This window comes from Pecten maximus, chromosome 5 (genome assembly GCF_902652985.1).
Source record: "Pecten maximus chromosome 5, xPecMax1.1, whole genome shotgun sequence".
Lineage (NCBI taxonomy): Eukaryota > Metazoa > Mollusca > Bivalvia > Pectinida > Pectinidae > Pecten > Pecten maximus.
The window spans coordinates 36,084,236-36,101,628 of record NC_047019.1 but is presented as its reverse complement, the minus strand read 5'-3'; the positions used below and the strand labels follow the sequence as shown (position 1 = coordinate 36,101,628).

At 35.0% G+C, this 17,393-nt stretch overlaps 1 protein-coding gene across 1 annotated transcript in view; it reads left to right on the top strand.

Annotated features, from left to right (window-relative positions):
* LOC117327912 (zinc finger protein AEBP2-like) overlaps nt 1-17,393 on the top strand; it is a 76,766-nt gene that overhangs the window by 910 nt on the left and 58,463 nt on the right. The gene's annotated exons all lie outside the window — the stretch shown is intronic.

Here is a 17,393-nt window from a genome sequence, read left to right as displayed (position 1 = left end):
TACATTTTATGTAGATACAATTTTAAAATCAATTGTAAAATGATTTTTCACTTTCACCATTCATCGATATGTAACTGCTTTAAGATATCCCTTGAAATGCAATATCAAACACTGAAAATTAATTTTGTAATAATTTAGTAAGTTCATTTACATATCTAGAATATGAAAGAATACATATTTTGGAGTCACAATAAGATTGTTTAATTTTGTATTATAAATACAATAGCCAGAATATAGATAAGAGATATAAATATGAACAATAAAAAAATTTGCTTTAATTAATACATATGGTAACATCTTCGATTAAAGTAAATTGTGTAGGAGTATTTTGGGATTGTTACTTGTGCTGATGTCAGGGTCGTGACCTCTGTGGTTTAACACTGGTTAAAGGTGTGTCTGGTCTCAATAGGGGTTCACCTTTCACTGTTTCTCATTTATCTTTTAAATGTGGTTCCGGTTGGCCAATCTGGTAACAACCTAACTTTACAGCTAACTTTCATACTTTAAATAGGATTTTTTTAATGAAATAGAAAGAGTCTGGTTCACATTATTGATAGTGTAAAAGAAATTGTATAGCATTGTCACACTAATAGGAATCACAGGAATTTGTTCATATAGTGACTCACGTGAAATTGTTCTTTTATTGAATGTGTGCCTTGAGTTCAAAGAATTTGATATTCAAAATATCACCTGATTTTAAAACAGTGGCAGTATTTCCTCATTCTCATATTAAAATAAAGTCAGGTATACGTCATAGACCATTTATTTTACAAAATCATTGAATAGAAAATATGTATTTTTGATAAAATTGATTTAAAATACTGAATATGAGATGAAAGCAGTATTTTTACAATATAAATGTTGAACTTGTCTCCTTAGAATTACAAAACTTGCATAATTTATTCTTTTTTTGAAGTACATATATCTAACGAGAAAGTATAGAAAAAATAGTACCTTTCTGTAGTTGAAAGTTATTTTTAAATAATTATACATCCTGAAGAAGGCAGGGTGGGAGTTTGTAACTTAAGCCTAATTAAAACTCTGATTAATATTTAGTCTTTCTAGTATTAACAGTAAAACCTTCGCAAATATGGTTTTATGATTCCTATATATCCTGTCTTCATTACACATTAATTCAGATTTTATTCAACTTGCTCTGTTGCTAAGGGGTTTCCACATGAGGTGTCTAAACACATTTTTCGCTACAATTGGCATGATGTATATAATAGGTTTTGCAAAAGTGCTGAAATGTTTTTACATCAAGAAAAAAATAGAGAATTCAATGTGTACAGTAATAAGATTATATAACTAAGTGTTTGTATTTTGTATAAAATTAATTTTTAATTAAAAGACAGACCAAAAATTAGTGATATCATATAATGTGTCATATTTATTAATATATTAATATGTAATGTGAATGCCCCTTAAATACTAGTATGCAAACTTGCAATAATTGACATGGTTTAATTGACTTAAGAAACCTGTTTAAAGAAAGGTGTGTATATTTTTAACTTCCTGAAACATGTAATATATATGTCACTCAACATGCCAGTACTTGTACATGTACAATAACTTGTATCTATTAGTGTACATGTTAATTTATTTTATGTGCATGTCAGTTGCAATGTATCATGTCCTGATCTTTGTGGAAATATAAACTGTACTACAACTATTGCATGTAAATGATATACCTACCTGTGCATATATGACTTTTATCACATCCATACTTATACTATTTATGAAATGAAATTACAAACTTTTTTGAACAGGTGCACCAAGTGTACTTGGTTAACTGAACTAGTGATAGACTTGGTTGCTACTCTGTAGTGGTCACAATTTGGTGCAGACACCATCAGCATTCCAGCAGTTTGCATTTGGTGCCTTGTTGTTCTGGAATATATGCTTAATGAAGATATGAACAATTCTGTTATTCAAATTTATCAATATTTATCAGACATTTTTATCTGAAGTAAACAGTGAAGCTGATAATAGTACATGTACACCTTGCCCTGAAGTTATAATAACGCTAAATATGGCCTTTTCTGCTCAGAAATTATTCAGCCCAATATATGACCACTCCACAAACAGACAGATGCAGTAATGAAGTACTGTACATATTTGAAACTCCCCAAGAAAACCTAATTAATTTCTCAACTGTCTAGAAGACACTGGTACAATGTATGGATGGGATGTTTAGACACCTAATTAACTTTGTCTTTATAAGTACCCACCTGCTCCTCATGGTATCAGATTAGATAATTACAACACAAAGAATGCCTATTGTGGAATTATCTGTGATAATGCACTAAAATCAATACATTTGTATTCTTACACTTATTATGTTGTCCTCTAGTCTAAGAAAGAAGGAGAGCAAAATTCATTCTTTTACTTTTTTGTTCCTATTTCCTAGGCTGTCCATATGTAAAATACTGTGCACATGCAGGGTTTACTCTAGGGCGTGATTTTGCGATATTCTCGCTATATTTTCATAGAAATTGCATTGAAATCTGTGGTAATGCGAGAAAAAAAATCATGCATGCAAAAAGATCATTACGTGGTCTCTTCATCAATCAATGTTACTGATTTAAGTGCTGGAACTATTCCGGATGTAAAAAATCTTGTGTGCACCAATCAAAGTCACCGTGGCACTTGTAGACTTTACCAATCACACCTCAAACGTTTTGATGACGAAGCGCCACGAGGTGTCATCTGTGATTGTAACCAAAAAACATGCATGAAACTGAGATGTCAACATTATGTTAAATGATTTTGAATGTGGTGGTTCATACCATTCAACATTTATTTAAAAGAATTGTTGCAAGATTTGACTGATTATATATATCGGATAGGTATTGTTATGAACTGCGTCTTCAACACTACCCATGGAGACTAGGGGATAAGGTGTACAAATTATACCACGAGGCTGCAGGGGTGCCATGGATCTGGAGTGGCAAGTCACTATTTACAGATGTGAATACTTGATGCCAAACCTTTCAAAATATTCTTTATTTCAAATTGGTTTTCAAAGAAATTTTGAAACAACAAATCATTAATACTATCTGTCGCCCCGTATATTTTATATTCGCCCGATATTCGTGATGTAGGCCTGACGAAAAATGGAAACCAGCAGCGGCGGTACTCGCCGGCCTAGTTGAATAATTCTGCAACAGGCTATTTCATTAAGGTACTTACTTTTAGTATCAGACACATTATTATACCCGTATAAACCATCTACAAAATAATGTATTAACATAAATCCACAAGTGAGAAAAAAAATCTCCTTCATACCTCAAAAATCGCATTGAATTTAGGGAGGAGAGATTTTTTCTGTCATTGTGCCAGAGGTCTAGGTTGAAGCCTCCACATGTAACATGACATAGGGCATCTAGTTGACCCTTAACTTTAGCATTTCAGAAGACTATATATATGTCATTACAGACAATATTAGTGTTGTAATTTATTATAGACTGAATTACAGACAATATTAGTGTTGTAATTTATTATAGACTGAATTATTGATATATACTGGGTTATTGTTATGATACATGAAGATCAACAGTTGACACGATTTCCACACTATAGTAGAATCATCGTTGCTGTAACAATATCCTGTTGTTGCTACATACAAAATGTGTACATAATAGTCTCTATTTAGATTGTATATCAGTGTTCCAGCTAGGATTTGAAAAGGGCAGGGCGCTGCCTAAAAAAAGGGCATTTTTGTGCGCGACATTTTTTCCGGGCCTATCTATCTTCTACCTTATTTTACAGGACAATTTAAGTACATCCATGCATTACATATGACCTGATTCATAGAGACAAATAGAAATCTGTTGATTTTTTTTTATTATTTTGTTTGTGTGTAAAATGTCTTCTTTCTTCTCTTTATTCTTCAAATATTGTTTTAAATTTTGATGGTAAAAGTTATGACCTAGAGTAATTCAAAAATAAAATGATATTAGCATTATTTCAATTTAAGGGTGTATTGAGAGAATCCATATATACGATAATTACGTCCAATCAAAAAGTTACTATCAGATTATAGTCAACAGAGCGATATTTTCAACCAGAAGTTAGTCTGTCCGTTGTGATTGTAAGACGACTAATTGTAAGTGAAGATATTATAAAGCAAAATAGAAAAGGTGATCAAGCATATACGAGAAAAAAATGATTAAGTAAAAGAAATTATATTATTTAATATCTGAATAAACTTCGTCCAAATAACTGCAATGTATCTTGTAACGTAAGCGGCGGTAAATTTCTACTTTCACTTTAGACTTTTTAGAAATAACGGTAAACTAAAATCAGGAATTTATAGCAAGTTAACATTTTCTTGAATTAATTATAAGAAATGGTAAACGAATAAGGGCCGATCATGATTCGCAAGTTTCTGATCAAACATTTGTTCCGTTGCTCTCGTAAACAAACGGTCCCCGTGTTCACTTGGCTATCACATGACCCGCAGTTAATGCAGAGTCGGCATTTCAGATACGAAAATAACAAAATATAAACTAAACTTTTGCAACTATTATTCACATAAGCAGATATTTTTATGTGTCCTTTATTTATTTATGAAAAATAAACATTTTGTATAGAAATCTGTCAATCCAACAAGGAATTTGCGACATCTGCATTTACAACGAACCATTTCCGGCGTCCCGCCAAACTTCATCAAATAAAATCAACCGAAAGCTAATTTTGATCACTGGAAAATCACTGGAAAGTGATCTCATGATCATTTACTTAAAACTTGCTTGGTTAAAACCAGAAGGATTTCGTGTTGTCAAATGAAGAAAATTTCAAAGATATATAGATCGATCGCCAATTGCACACGTGCTCATGGGATAACCTTACGACAAACGTGCGGCTCTTTTCGGTCTTGTCAAAAGTTGTTTACATAAGTAAAACAACATTTCCATCCATTATCATTACTTTGTCCATCTTCAAAAAGCCTTCGTGATCATGATTTAATTGGATTACCAACCGATCCTATTGACTCGTAACGGTTAAATGAATCTATAAAACACCAGCTCGATCCCCAGCTGACCGATCTCTGCCTCGGGCAGCGTCCATCAGTACCGTGGATAAAGGTCTACAGGTAAGGGGACTGGTGTTACAGGTGGCCAATTAGTGACTGACTGGCTGACTGTATATTGCATGGCTTCAGCAAATCGGATCTAGAGTATACGAGGCAAAATGAGCATCAATGACGCTTAGAAAAAGGGCAGTACTACAGGAAAAGGGGCGGGGCGCATTTCTTACTTTGAATAAGGGGCAGGGCGCCGCGCCCTGCTAACCCGACCTAGCTGCAACACTGTATATAAATGTATATTAGTCTGATCAGTTTACTGTGTAGTGATCACAAACAGGAGATTGTGCGATACATTGTGTCTAGACTATCAGGCCCAATAACCTTTATTGATGCAGACTTGTAGTTTAAAAAAAAAAGTATACAGCCGGTCTCGTAGGTACAATATATGTCTTTCTTCAATCTTGAGTCCTGCTTCCTCAGATACCCTAACAGATCTAGAGCTGTCATCAAATTCAGACTGCGTGGATGTAATACTATTATAGACATAGCATTTATAGCAGGTTTATTGTTAATTACAATATATACAGTTCATACAGTACAGTTTATTGTTAATTACAATATATACAATTCATAGAGTACATGTACAGTTTATTGTTAATTACAATATATACAGTTCATACAGTACAGTTTATTGTTAATTACAATATATACAATTCATAGAGTACATGTACAGTTTATTGTTAATTACAATATATACAATTCATACATTACAGTTTATTGTTAATTACAATATATACAATTCATAGAATACATGTACAGTTTATTATTAATTACAATATATACAATTCATACATTACAGTTTATTGTTAATTACAATATATACAATTCATAGAGTACATGTACAGTTTATTGTTAATTACAATATATACAGTTCATACAGTACAGTTTATTGTTAATTACAATATATACAATTCATAGAGTACATGTACAGTTTATTGTTAATTACAATATATACAATTCATACAGTACAGTTTATTGTTAATTACAATATATACAATTCATAGAGTGCAGTTTATTGTTAATTACAATATATACAATTCATACAGTACAGTTTATTGTTAATTACAATATATACAATTCATACAGTACAGTTTATTGTTAATTACAATATATACAATTCATACAGTACAGTTTATTGTTAATCACAATATATACAATTCATACAGTACAGTTTATTGTTAATTACAATATATACAAATCATAGAGTACATGTACAGTTTATTGTTAATTACAATATATACAATTCATACATTACAGTTTATTGTTAATTACAATATATACAATTCATACATTACAGTTTATTGTTAATTACAATATATACAATTCATACAGTACAGTTTATTGTTAATTACAATATATACAATTCATAGAGTACATGTACAGTTTATTGTTAATTACAATATATACAATTCATACATTACAGTTTATTGTTAATTACAATATATGCAATTCATAGAGTACAGTTTATTGTTAATTACAATATATACAAATCATATTGACATGCACTGATCGTGGGAAATTTTTTTTTAATCTAAGCTTATTTCAGTGCAGTTATGATAATGATAAGGCAATTATGTCAGAAATGTTGGTATACAAATATGTTAACGTTAACCAGTGATTAATTACCTTGCTATATAAAGCGCCTGTTCACCTAATGTATACAATCTTAAACTAGGAACAAAAAGTTATCAGACAGGAGAAAAAAAAATTCATTTGTTGAACAACACATATATGTATTTACAAATGGAATTCAAAATGATGAATTAACACAGATTTCAACCACAAGAAATTTATCTTCAAAACAAAATCAAATTAAACTGATCCAAGAGTTTTTGTAGGTGTGATTGCTGATCAGTGCTCATATATAGATAACAAGAGAATGAGGTCCAGTACTTAGATTATAGGAGGATGAGGTCCCGTACTTAGATTACAGGAGGATGAGGTCCCGTACTTAGATTATAGGAGGATGAGGTCCAGTACGTAGATTACAGGAGAATGAGGTCCAGTACTTAGATTACAGGAGGATGAGGTCCCGTACTTAGATTATAGGAGGATGAGGTCCAGTACGTAGATTACAGGAGAATGAGGTCCAGTACTTAGATTACAGGAGGATGAGGTCCAGTACGTAGATTACAGGAGGATGAGGTCCCGTACTTAGATTACAGGAGGATGAGGTCCAGTACTTAGATTACAGGAGAATGAGGTCCTGTACTTAGATTACAGGAGGATGAGGTCCCGTACTTAGATTACAGGAGAATGAGGTCCTGTACTTAGATTACAGGAGAATGAGGTCCAGTACTTAGATTACAGGAGAATGAGGTCCTGTACTTAGATTACAGGAGAATGAGGTCCTGTACTTAGATTACAGGAGGATGAGGTCCCGTACTTAGATTACAGGAGAATGAGGTCCTGTACTTAGATTACAGGAGAATGAGGTCCAGTACTTAGATTACAGGAGAATGAGGTCCTGTACGTAGATTACAGGAGGATGAGGTCCAGTACTTAGATTACAGGAGGATGAGGTCCAGTACTTAGATTACAGGAGGATGAGGTCCCGTACTTAGATTATAGGAGGATGAGGTCAAGTACTTAGATTACAGGAGGATGAGGTCCAGTACTTAGATTATAGGAGGATGAGGTCAAGTACTTAGATTACAGGAGGATGAGGTCCAGTACTTAGATTACAGGAGGATGAGGTCCAGTACTTAGATTACAGGAGGATGAGGTCCAGTACTTAGATTACAGGAGGATGAGGTCCAGTACTTAGATTACAGGAGGATGAGGTCCAGTACTTAGATTACAGGAGGATGAGGTCCCTGTACTTAGATTACAGGAGGATGAGGTCCAGTACTTAGATTACAGGAGGATGAGGTCCTAGTACGTAGATTACAGGAGGATGAGGTCAGTACTTAGATTACAGGAGGATGAGGTCCAGTACTTAGATTACAGGAGGATGAGGTCCAGTACTTAGATTACAGGAGGATGAGGTCCCGTACTTAGATTACAGGAGGATGAGGTCCAGTACTTAGATTACAGGAGAATGAGGTCCTGTACTTAGATTACAGGAGGATGAGGTCCAGTACGTAGATTACAGGAGGATGAGGTCCTGTACGTAGATTACAGGAGGATGAGGTCCTGTACGTAGATTACAGGAGGATGAGGTCCAGTACTTAGATTACAGGAGGATGAGGTCCAGTACTTAGATTACAGGAGGATGAGGTCCAGTACGTAGATTACAGGAGGATGAGGTCCAGTACTTAGATTACAGGAGGATGAGGTCCAGTACTTAGATTACAGGAGGATGAGGTCCAGTACTTAGATTACAGGAGGATGAGGTCCTGTACGTAGATTACAGGAGGATGAGGTCCAGTACTTAGATTACAGGAGGATGAGGTCCTGTACGTAGATTACAGGAGGATGAGGTCCAGTACGTAGATTACAGGAGGATGAGGTCCAGTACTTAGATTACAGGAGGATGAGGTCCAGTACTTAGATTACAGGAGGATGAGGTCCAGTACTTAGATTACAGGAGGATGAGGTCCAGTACGTAGATTACAGGAGGATGAGGTCCAGTACTTAGATTACAGGAGGATGAGGTCCCGTACTTGATGTTCATATGAAATCCAATATTGAAAAATCCTCATTCAGGTTTTGACTATCTTTTCGGCCTATTTCAAGTTTTTTTTATTGCCTCTTATCATGAACCCTTTATTGGCCATAGCATTACTGACAAGTCGAAGGACGAAATAACAGTTTAATTATCAATTCGCTTTGAAAGGTGAAAAAATCTTGTGTCTTTGTACAATCCTGCTGTGGTCATTGATAGAATTCTTAACATGGATCTGGTAAGTAGACTGATTGAATCTCGTTTACAGGTATAGCATGGAGATTTGTGTGCTCCCTACCTGTTGATTATTGTAAAATTACATGTAGACACGATAATCTAACAAGATTCCCAGATGGAAACATAAACATGCCAAGCTAATAGGCTGCTCTCTGCTTCATATAACATCTTGCATGCAACATCTATTTTAAATCACTATCGACCATGCATAAATCTATACATATTGGCTGACAGTGAAGATATAGTGGGATGAAACAGTAGCAGGGAGATGGTGGTCTGAGTGACTATATAGTGTTTGTATAATGGGTTTCCATATGTTGAAAGTCTGTTTGATGTCAAAATGATGTTCTTTTGGGTAAATAATTACATTCATCTATTAATTTATACTGCTTGTCATTTCAGTTAGATATTCATATTTCAGAATCATTGTGTCTAGATGATTTTTTAGAAAAAAGACTTTTATGTTGTTGCTAGTTATCATAACAACTGTATATACCTTGAGGTGTGTCTCATGCTGTACCGACCACACTGTACTGAGGCCAGCTGTATGACTGGCTATGATTTCTGATTTCTCTTTCTGTTTTCCCCCCAAGATCACTATTAGCTTTTTGCTTTTATATTGAATGTGTTTTTAACTAAAACTTATTATTTTGACCTAATATTGATGATTTGAATTGTCGACACTACATACTGTAGACAAACAGATTTTATGACAGGATTCTCTTGATTAGTGCATATATTTATTTCTGTCATAAAATTTAGTTATTTTTAAAATATCAGAACCGAACATGACAAAAAAAAACACCAAAAAACCAGCACATATATATAGAAATAAAAACAGTTTTAGATAAGGAGACAAATCGTGGGCCTGGCTCCCACTTCCCACTTGCCTTGAACTTGATATGTACATATATATACACCAGTAGTGTTTTAATGTAAACTATTCCAAAACCATTTACCCCAGTTTGGAAGGAGTTTTTTTCTGTCTGTTACCTTATAGAAATAAACATAAAAAAAAAATTGTTTCAAAGATTGCAGTTGGTGGAAGGGAAATGCTTGCAACAACAAAAATGTTTAATCGTTTGAAGCGGAACTTTGAAAAGTGAAATCCAGCTGGTTAGTGGCCTGACGTCTGTGTAAGGGGTACTGGTGTTGTCTAGATCTGTGTAAGGGGTAGTAAGGGGTACTGGTGTCGTTAATAGTTTAGAGTAGGTAGCATGAAACTAAAACAGCATTTTGATCAGGACTTCAAAGTCTGATAGTCTTTGTTTTATAATACCTTAAATATTCAAGGTCCATCCAGTGGAGTATTTGTTATAAAGGACTAGGTCCATCCAGTAGAGTATTTGTAATAAAGGACTAGGTCCATCTAGTGGAGTATTTGTAATAAAGGACTTATATAATTATTTGAACTCAGATTGTCAAAACAACACCAGTTAGATATACAATACAAGTCATTTGTGCCATTGATTTATCTGTCAGATTATAATGGTATTAGTTTGTACAGATGTAAACAAGAATATGTATAATTTTGATTTACATGTCAATATTCCAAACAAAATATTTCAGCACCAAAAATAAGGTATAGGTCAAAACGATTAAACAGAATGAGCCTAAAGGATGGTGTTGGCTATATAAATTATAATATACTCACTAAACAAATATCTCATCAGTAGAAAGGACAAGATAAGCAGCGTTCAACTACAGGGTAGGCTACCTTATGTGCCAAAACATAATGCTCTGTATTAAAATTGGGACCCTCCAAAGAATCTCCATTTTGGGCTTGTTGTTTTACACAGTTTGACACAAACATTACAGTGCAAAGAGTTTAAAATATTCAAAGGGAGATATTTATCTTATTGGGAAAGTTGTAGCCTTTCAGTGTTGATGTGTCCTTTCAAACACACTGATATATGAATCAACTTACATTTTATTTTTGGTATTGTGAATAGTTTATGTAATATGATGATGATAAAATGATTGGAATATCAGCATAGCTTCTTTTATCATTTCTACATGAAGAGGACCGGAATTTCAGACAAGACAATTGAGAAGACATTTTGCTTTTACATAATACTGTGTAGATGTATCATATATATATATATAACTTATCTTCTATAACGAAGGTGTGAGGTGAGACTTGTATTAAAGTTCAAATCAAAATTTGTTCAAGTGCATACTTGAGAGCAACATGTACTGTGCTTTGCAGTAAACTTATCAATACAGGGGTAAATGTGTGCAAGCCTTTCCTGCCTGGGATACACCATTGACTCCAGAGAGGTTTAGTCACGATACACCAAGCAGAAAATCAAGATAGCCCAATTAGATCGTCCATGTAAGGTTAGTGGAACAGTGTCTCCAGTCTGAGTTCCAACCACAGAGCCTTTTGTCTGTAAAGTTTTCTATCCTGTTTTCTAACAGGTGGAGTGAGGCGGAATCTGATACAAAAATTACATAGAATATATAACCGTGATTTCCATTAAAGACATGCTGAAGTTCACAGAAGGTACATATATACATGGCAGGTGGAGCCAGGGGTATGTTGGTGAGGTCTAGGCTTTAGGGTGGTTCAGGTACAAAATCCAAACAAGTCAGTTTGTCTCATTGACCCAATCTATCCGAATACAACAGAATACATCAGTAGTGGAGGCCTATGTAAATTATAACGGGTCCTATATCGGGTACAGTTCAGGGATAATTTCAATGGGTCCTATATCGGGTACAGTTCAGTGTAAATTATAACGGGTCCTATATCGGGTACAGTTCAGTGTAAATTAAACAGGTCCTTTATCGGGTACAGTTCAGTGTAAATTATAACGGGTCCTTTATCGGGTACAGTTCAGTGTAAATTATAACGGGTCCTATATCGGGTACAGTTCAGGGATAATTTTAACGGGTCCTATATCGGGTACAGTTCAGTGTAAATTAAACGGGTCCTTTATCGGGTACAGTTCAGTGTAAATTATAACGGGTCCTATATCGGGTACAGTTCAGTGTAAATTATAACGGGTCCTATATCGGGTACAGTTCAGTGTAAATTATAACGGGTCCTATATCGGGTACAGTTCAGTGTAAATTATAACGGGTCCTCAAATACATCGGGTACAGTTCAGTGTAAATTATAACAGTTCCTCAAATATATCGGGTACAGTTCAGTGTAAATCAAAATATTTCATCTGTACACTATAATAAATGGGAACAATGTACCACATGCACATCCAGAACACTTGAACCTTTTCTGTTTGCAAGTTTTCAGGGTAAATTAAACATGCATGACTTCCTTATTTTGGCAGACTTTTGACAAATTTATAACCACAAGAGCATTTGAGTTGAAACCTCAGTTGACACCTGTGTTAATGTGGTGTGCACTGATTACCACTGGTATGTACATCAATTTGTCAACAGACATACAAAAAATGTAGTCCCACGTAGCCGCTGCTTAATGCTGGTTCAGGATACGATCATTGGAACAAGTGCTTGCTGCACATGTTAGCAGCATATAATTTAGTTTGGCCTGTCTAGATCTGTAGCAGACATCATTAATAAAGTCACACATATTTCAGAGGATTTAAACCTTGATTAATTAATTTGCTGAATTTCACATGATGAAAGCCTGTACCCATATAAATGTCTGTTGTTTTGACCGGTATACCAGGGTAAGATATTAATGACCTTTTCTATGAACTTGTTAAGGCAACTGTAATACATGTATTTTCAGTTCAGCTGTTAAGGAAATTCATACATGTAATGTCTTTTGAATTCTCCATAATTTGATTGTATGCTGCTAGCTAAAGATGAATGTTAATATATGTTTTGTTGATGAGGGACTTTGTTGTCTTGTGTGAAATATAGATTTCATGTTCCACAAAAGCACCATCACATTCAGCCAGTACTTTTAATCCCATTTCCTACAAAAAAAATCATAGAATATATTGGTATAGCTGTATTAATCTGACAGCAACCTGTCCCAATGTTTTTTATAATACATGTATATTGAAAACATTGCAAAATTTTCAAAAATGTCTCAGTTTTACATGCGATAAGATACACTTAGTTGTAAGCTGAGTGCTGTAACTTTTCATCATTACTGAGAATAATAATAATTCATTAGGAATTGACTATACTGATTATCAAAGGGTCTGGATGGGTGTGTGTCACTGATGCTATTTGTAGAGATACTCGGTTTTTTTTATACCTGGGTTTTATCAACTGATAATATTGTTTCTCCAACCACATTTATCTGTAGAAGTTGTGAATTGCTGCTGTTGTCACTGTGAGACAAAGACAGAGCTCGGAGCTTGTCAGACCTAGCATGAGATGATCACTAGTGTCCTAGCATTGTCCTCAACTCTAATAAACCCGGATTAGGGTAGCAATTTAATGCTGCTCTGCCATGGTCTTCACACTATAGCACTATGTAGTATAGCCATGTACAGATGGGGGCATCCATGGGTTTCCTCATTCTTTGTTAGATAGAAGTCATTTGTTTGTCTCAAAACTGTCAAATTGAAGGTTTGGAGTAAAAACAAATGATTCCTAGTTTCATTGCTAATTGCTTGCTCATGGAGAAAATCTTTCTGTTGTGTTTAATATATGAAAATTAGTACAGGACATTATCCAGTTCGGGTGGAGGGACGGGGACAATGAAAGGTCGGGGTGGTGGATGGAGAAATTGGCAGGTTGAATGGAGGGAGGTGAGGGACATTGATATTGAAGAGCTGGGATTAAGGGACGGAGCATTGCTTGGTTCGGGTGGGGGGAGGGTACATTGCCAGTTTTTTTTTTTTGGGGGGGGGGGGGGGGTATTGCCAGGATTAGGTGGTGGAGGGGAATATTGGCAGGTTGAGGTGAAGGGAAAGGGGAATGGCCAGGCTGGGATAGAGTGAAGTGTTTAGCGATAGCCCTGTATTTCTTTTCATCAACCACAGTAGATTATGCATTTTTGGTTCATTTCTGTGTCAAATACAGTTTTTATGGAGCTTTTTTTCAGATCTGTTGGCCATGGTGGAACAGTTAAATTGTGAAGAAATGCTTTTTCATTGGGGCCGAAATCTACAATCTGAAGATTCCCTTTTATTTTCATTTAGCTCATTTCCATAAAAATTGAATTTAATTTTGTCATACGTCATTTTTTTTTTTACCAATGTGTGTTATTGTATCATCCTTGACAGATGTGGGACAAAATTAACTATTTTATACAAAATGTATTTGCAATTATAATGCAGCTGCAAATTAATATTGATAACGTTTAATTATGTATTACCTATTATAATAATTATGAGTCGGTATATGTATTAATCATACATGCATTTGCAAGATATACACTGTTAAATTATCCTGACTGAAAGTTATACAGATGTTTCCTGTTCCACAAATATTTTGACGAAGTGTAAACATGATCTTGATGTTTCAAATCTACTGTTATTAATGTTTGAGCAAGGGTAAATAATCACTCTGTACTTTTTGGAACAGATTTTGTATTTAGCATCCCTATATCCTTTCTAAGCAAAGACATTATAAAGCACCTCAGTTATTTTCAAGAATTCCATTCAAGCTATTCAGAAGGAACCCATTTACACCCAGTGCGAAATGTGGAATATTTGATGGCAACAAAACTGTGCCTATATTAATAGCCGAAAACATGTATAGCTGTTACATTGGGCAATGTTATGCAGTCACTGACAATTAGTTGTTAAGTACCATACATACCATAATAAGATGTCTTCTCACTGACGGGGTCACTATCAAAGTTTTTACCATACATACCATAATAAGGGTGTCTTCTCTCTGACAGTGTCACTGTCAATTTTTTACCATACATACCATAATAAGGATGTCATCTCACTGACGGGGTCAATATCAAAGTTTTTACCATACATACCATAATAAGGGTGTCTGATTTCTGACAAGGTCACTGTCAAAGTTTTTACTATATATACCATAGTACCACTGATGTCACATATACTGACACCACTGATGTCACATATACTGACACTACTGATATCACATACTGACACCACTGATGTCACATACTGACACCACTGATGTCACATATACTGACACCACTGATGTCACATATACTGACACCACTGATGTCACATTTACTGACACCACTGATGTCACATATACTGACACCACTGGTATCACATATACTGACACCACTAGGTATCAAATATACTGAAACCACTGATGTCACATATACTGACACCACTGATATCATATATACTGACACCACTGATATCACATATACTGACACCACTGATATCACATATACTGACACTACTGATGTCACATATACTGACACCACTGATATCATATATACTGACACCACTGATATCATATATACTGACACCACTGATGTCACATATACTGACACCACTGATGTCACTTTTACTGACACCACTGATGTCACATATACTGACACCACTGATGTCACATATACTGACACCACTGATGTCACATATATTGACACCACTGATGTCACATATACTGACACCACTGATGTCACATATACTGACACCACTGATGTCACATATACTGACACCACTGATGTCACATATACTGACACCACTGATGTCACATATACTGACACCACTGATGTCACATATACTGACACCACTGATGTCACATATACTGACACCACTGATGTCACATATACTGACACCACTGATGTCACATATACCGACACCACTGATATCACATATACCGATACCACTGATATCATATATACTGACACCACTGATGTCACATATACTGGCACCACTGATGTCACATATACTGATACCATTGATGTCACATATACTGACACCACTGATGTCATATATACTGACACCACTGATGTCACATATACTGACACCACTGATATCATATATACTGACACCACTGATATCACATATACTGACACCACTGATATCATATATACTGACACCACTGATATCACATATACTGACACCACTGATGTCATATATACTGACACCTCTGATATCACATATACTGACACCACTGATGTCATATATACTGACACCACTGATGTCACATATACTGACACCACTGGTATCAAATATACTGACACCACTGATGTCACATATACTGACACCACTGATGTCAAATATAAAGACATCACTGATGTCACATTTACTGACACCACTGATGTCACATATACAGACACCACTGATGTCACATATACTGACACCACTGATGTCACATATACTGACACTACTGATGTCACATATACTGACACCACTGATGTCACATATACTGACACCACTGATGTCATATATACTGACACCACTGATATCACATATACTGACACCACTGATATCACATATACTGACACCACTGATATCATATATACTGACACCACTGATGTCATATATACTGACACCACTGATGTCACATATACTGACACCACTGATGTCACATATACTGACACCACTGATGTCATATATACTGACACCACTGATATCACATATACTGACACCACTGATGTCACATATACTGACACCACTGGTATCACATATACTGACACCACTGATGTCACATATACTGACACCACTGATATCACATATACTGACACCACTGATGTCACATGCTGACACCACTGATGTCACATATACTGACACCACTGATGTCACATATACTGACACATATAACAATGTATACATGTCCGTAGTGCTCTCTAACCTTTAATTTTTGTTGATCAACATGATTTTTATGAAATTTGCTACAAATATACTATTGCACAATAGCTCAAGCGAGATCGTGTTACAGTGTTTTGTGATTATTTTTAGCAGTGTTATGCCCCTTTTATTGCCAAATATGTGTATTTTGTAGAAAATGCAAGATGTTTTCTATTTCTTATTCAATTCCTCTAAGATTTTGTTCACTACAACAAGAAGCAGTTATGTTTGACATATATTAGGGTTTTTTATACACTGGTCAGCCACGCTGGTCACTGATGCTACATTTCCTGTGGTAGCTTTTCCAGTGAGGGCATATCATGCTCCCACCTGCTTGTATGAGATAATTATCTGACCCCTCTCCTGCTGTCAGCAAACTTCTAGTCAAGGTTCATAGATATTTGTCGTCTTTGTCATGAAAATCATATTTCTCTTCCGCGTTGGACACATGCTATTAATTGTGTAATTTGTAAAACTTGACAAATATTCATATTCATGATAAGTGCAATGAGATTTATGCAAATTTATGAACTTTTAAAGATTTGGAATTTGCTTATGTTCAGAATGATTTCAGTCTTGCAAAAATTCCTTGAAGACTTGCCTAAATGTAAGGGGATACAACTAAACTGAGGTTATATGCTTAGCTTGGAATATGATGTTGGAATCTTGCATATGTATGTTTTGAAATAGCTGCACCACAAGAAGGGGTACACTTTACATTACAACCTAAAGCTTATAAGTTGCTTGGTCTGACAGAATTAGTTTTTGTGAGCTCAGA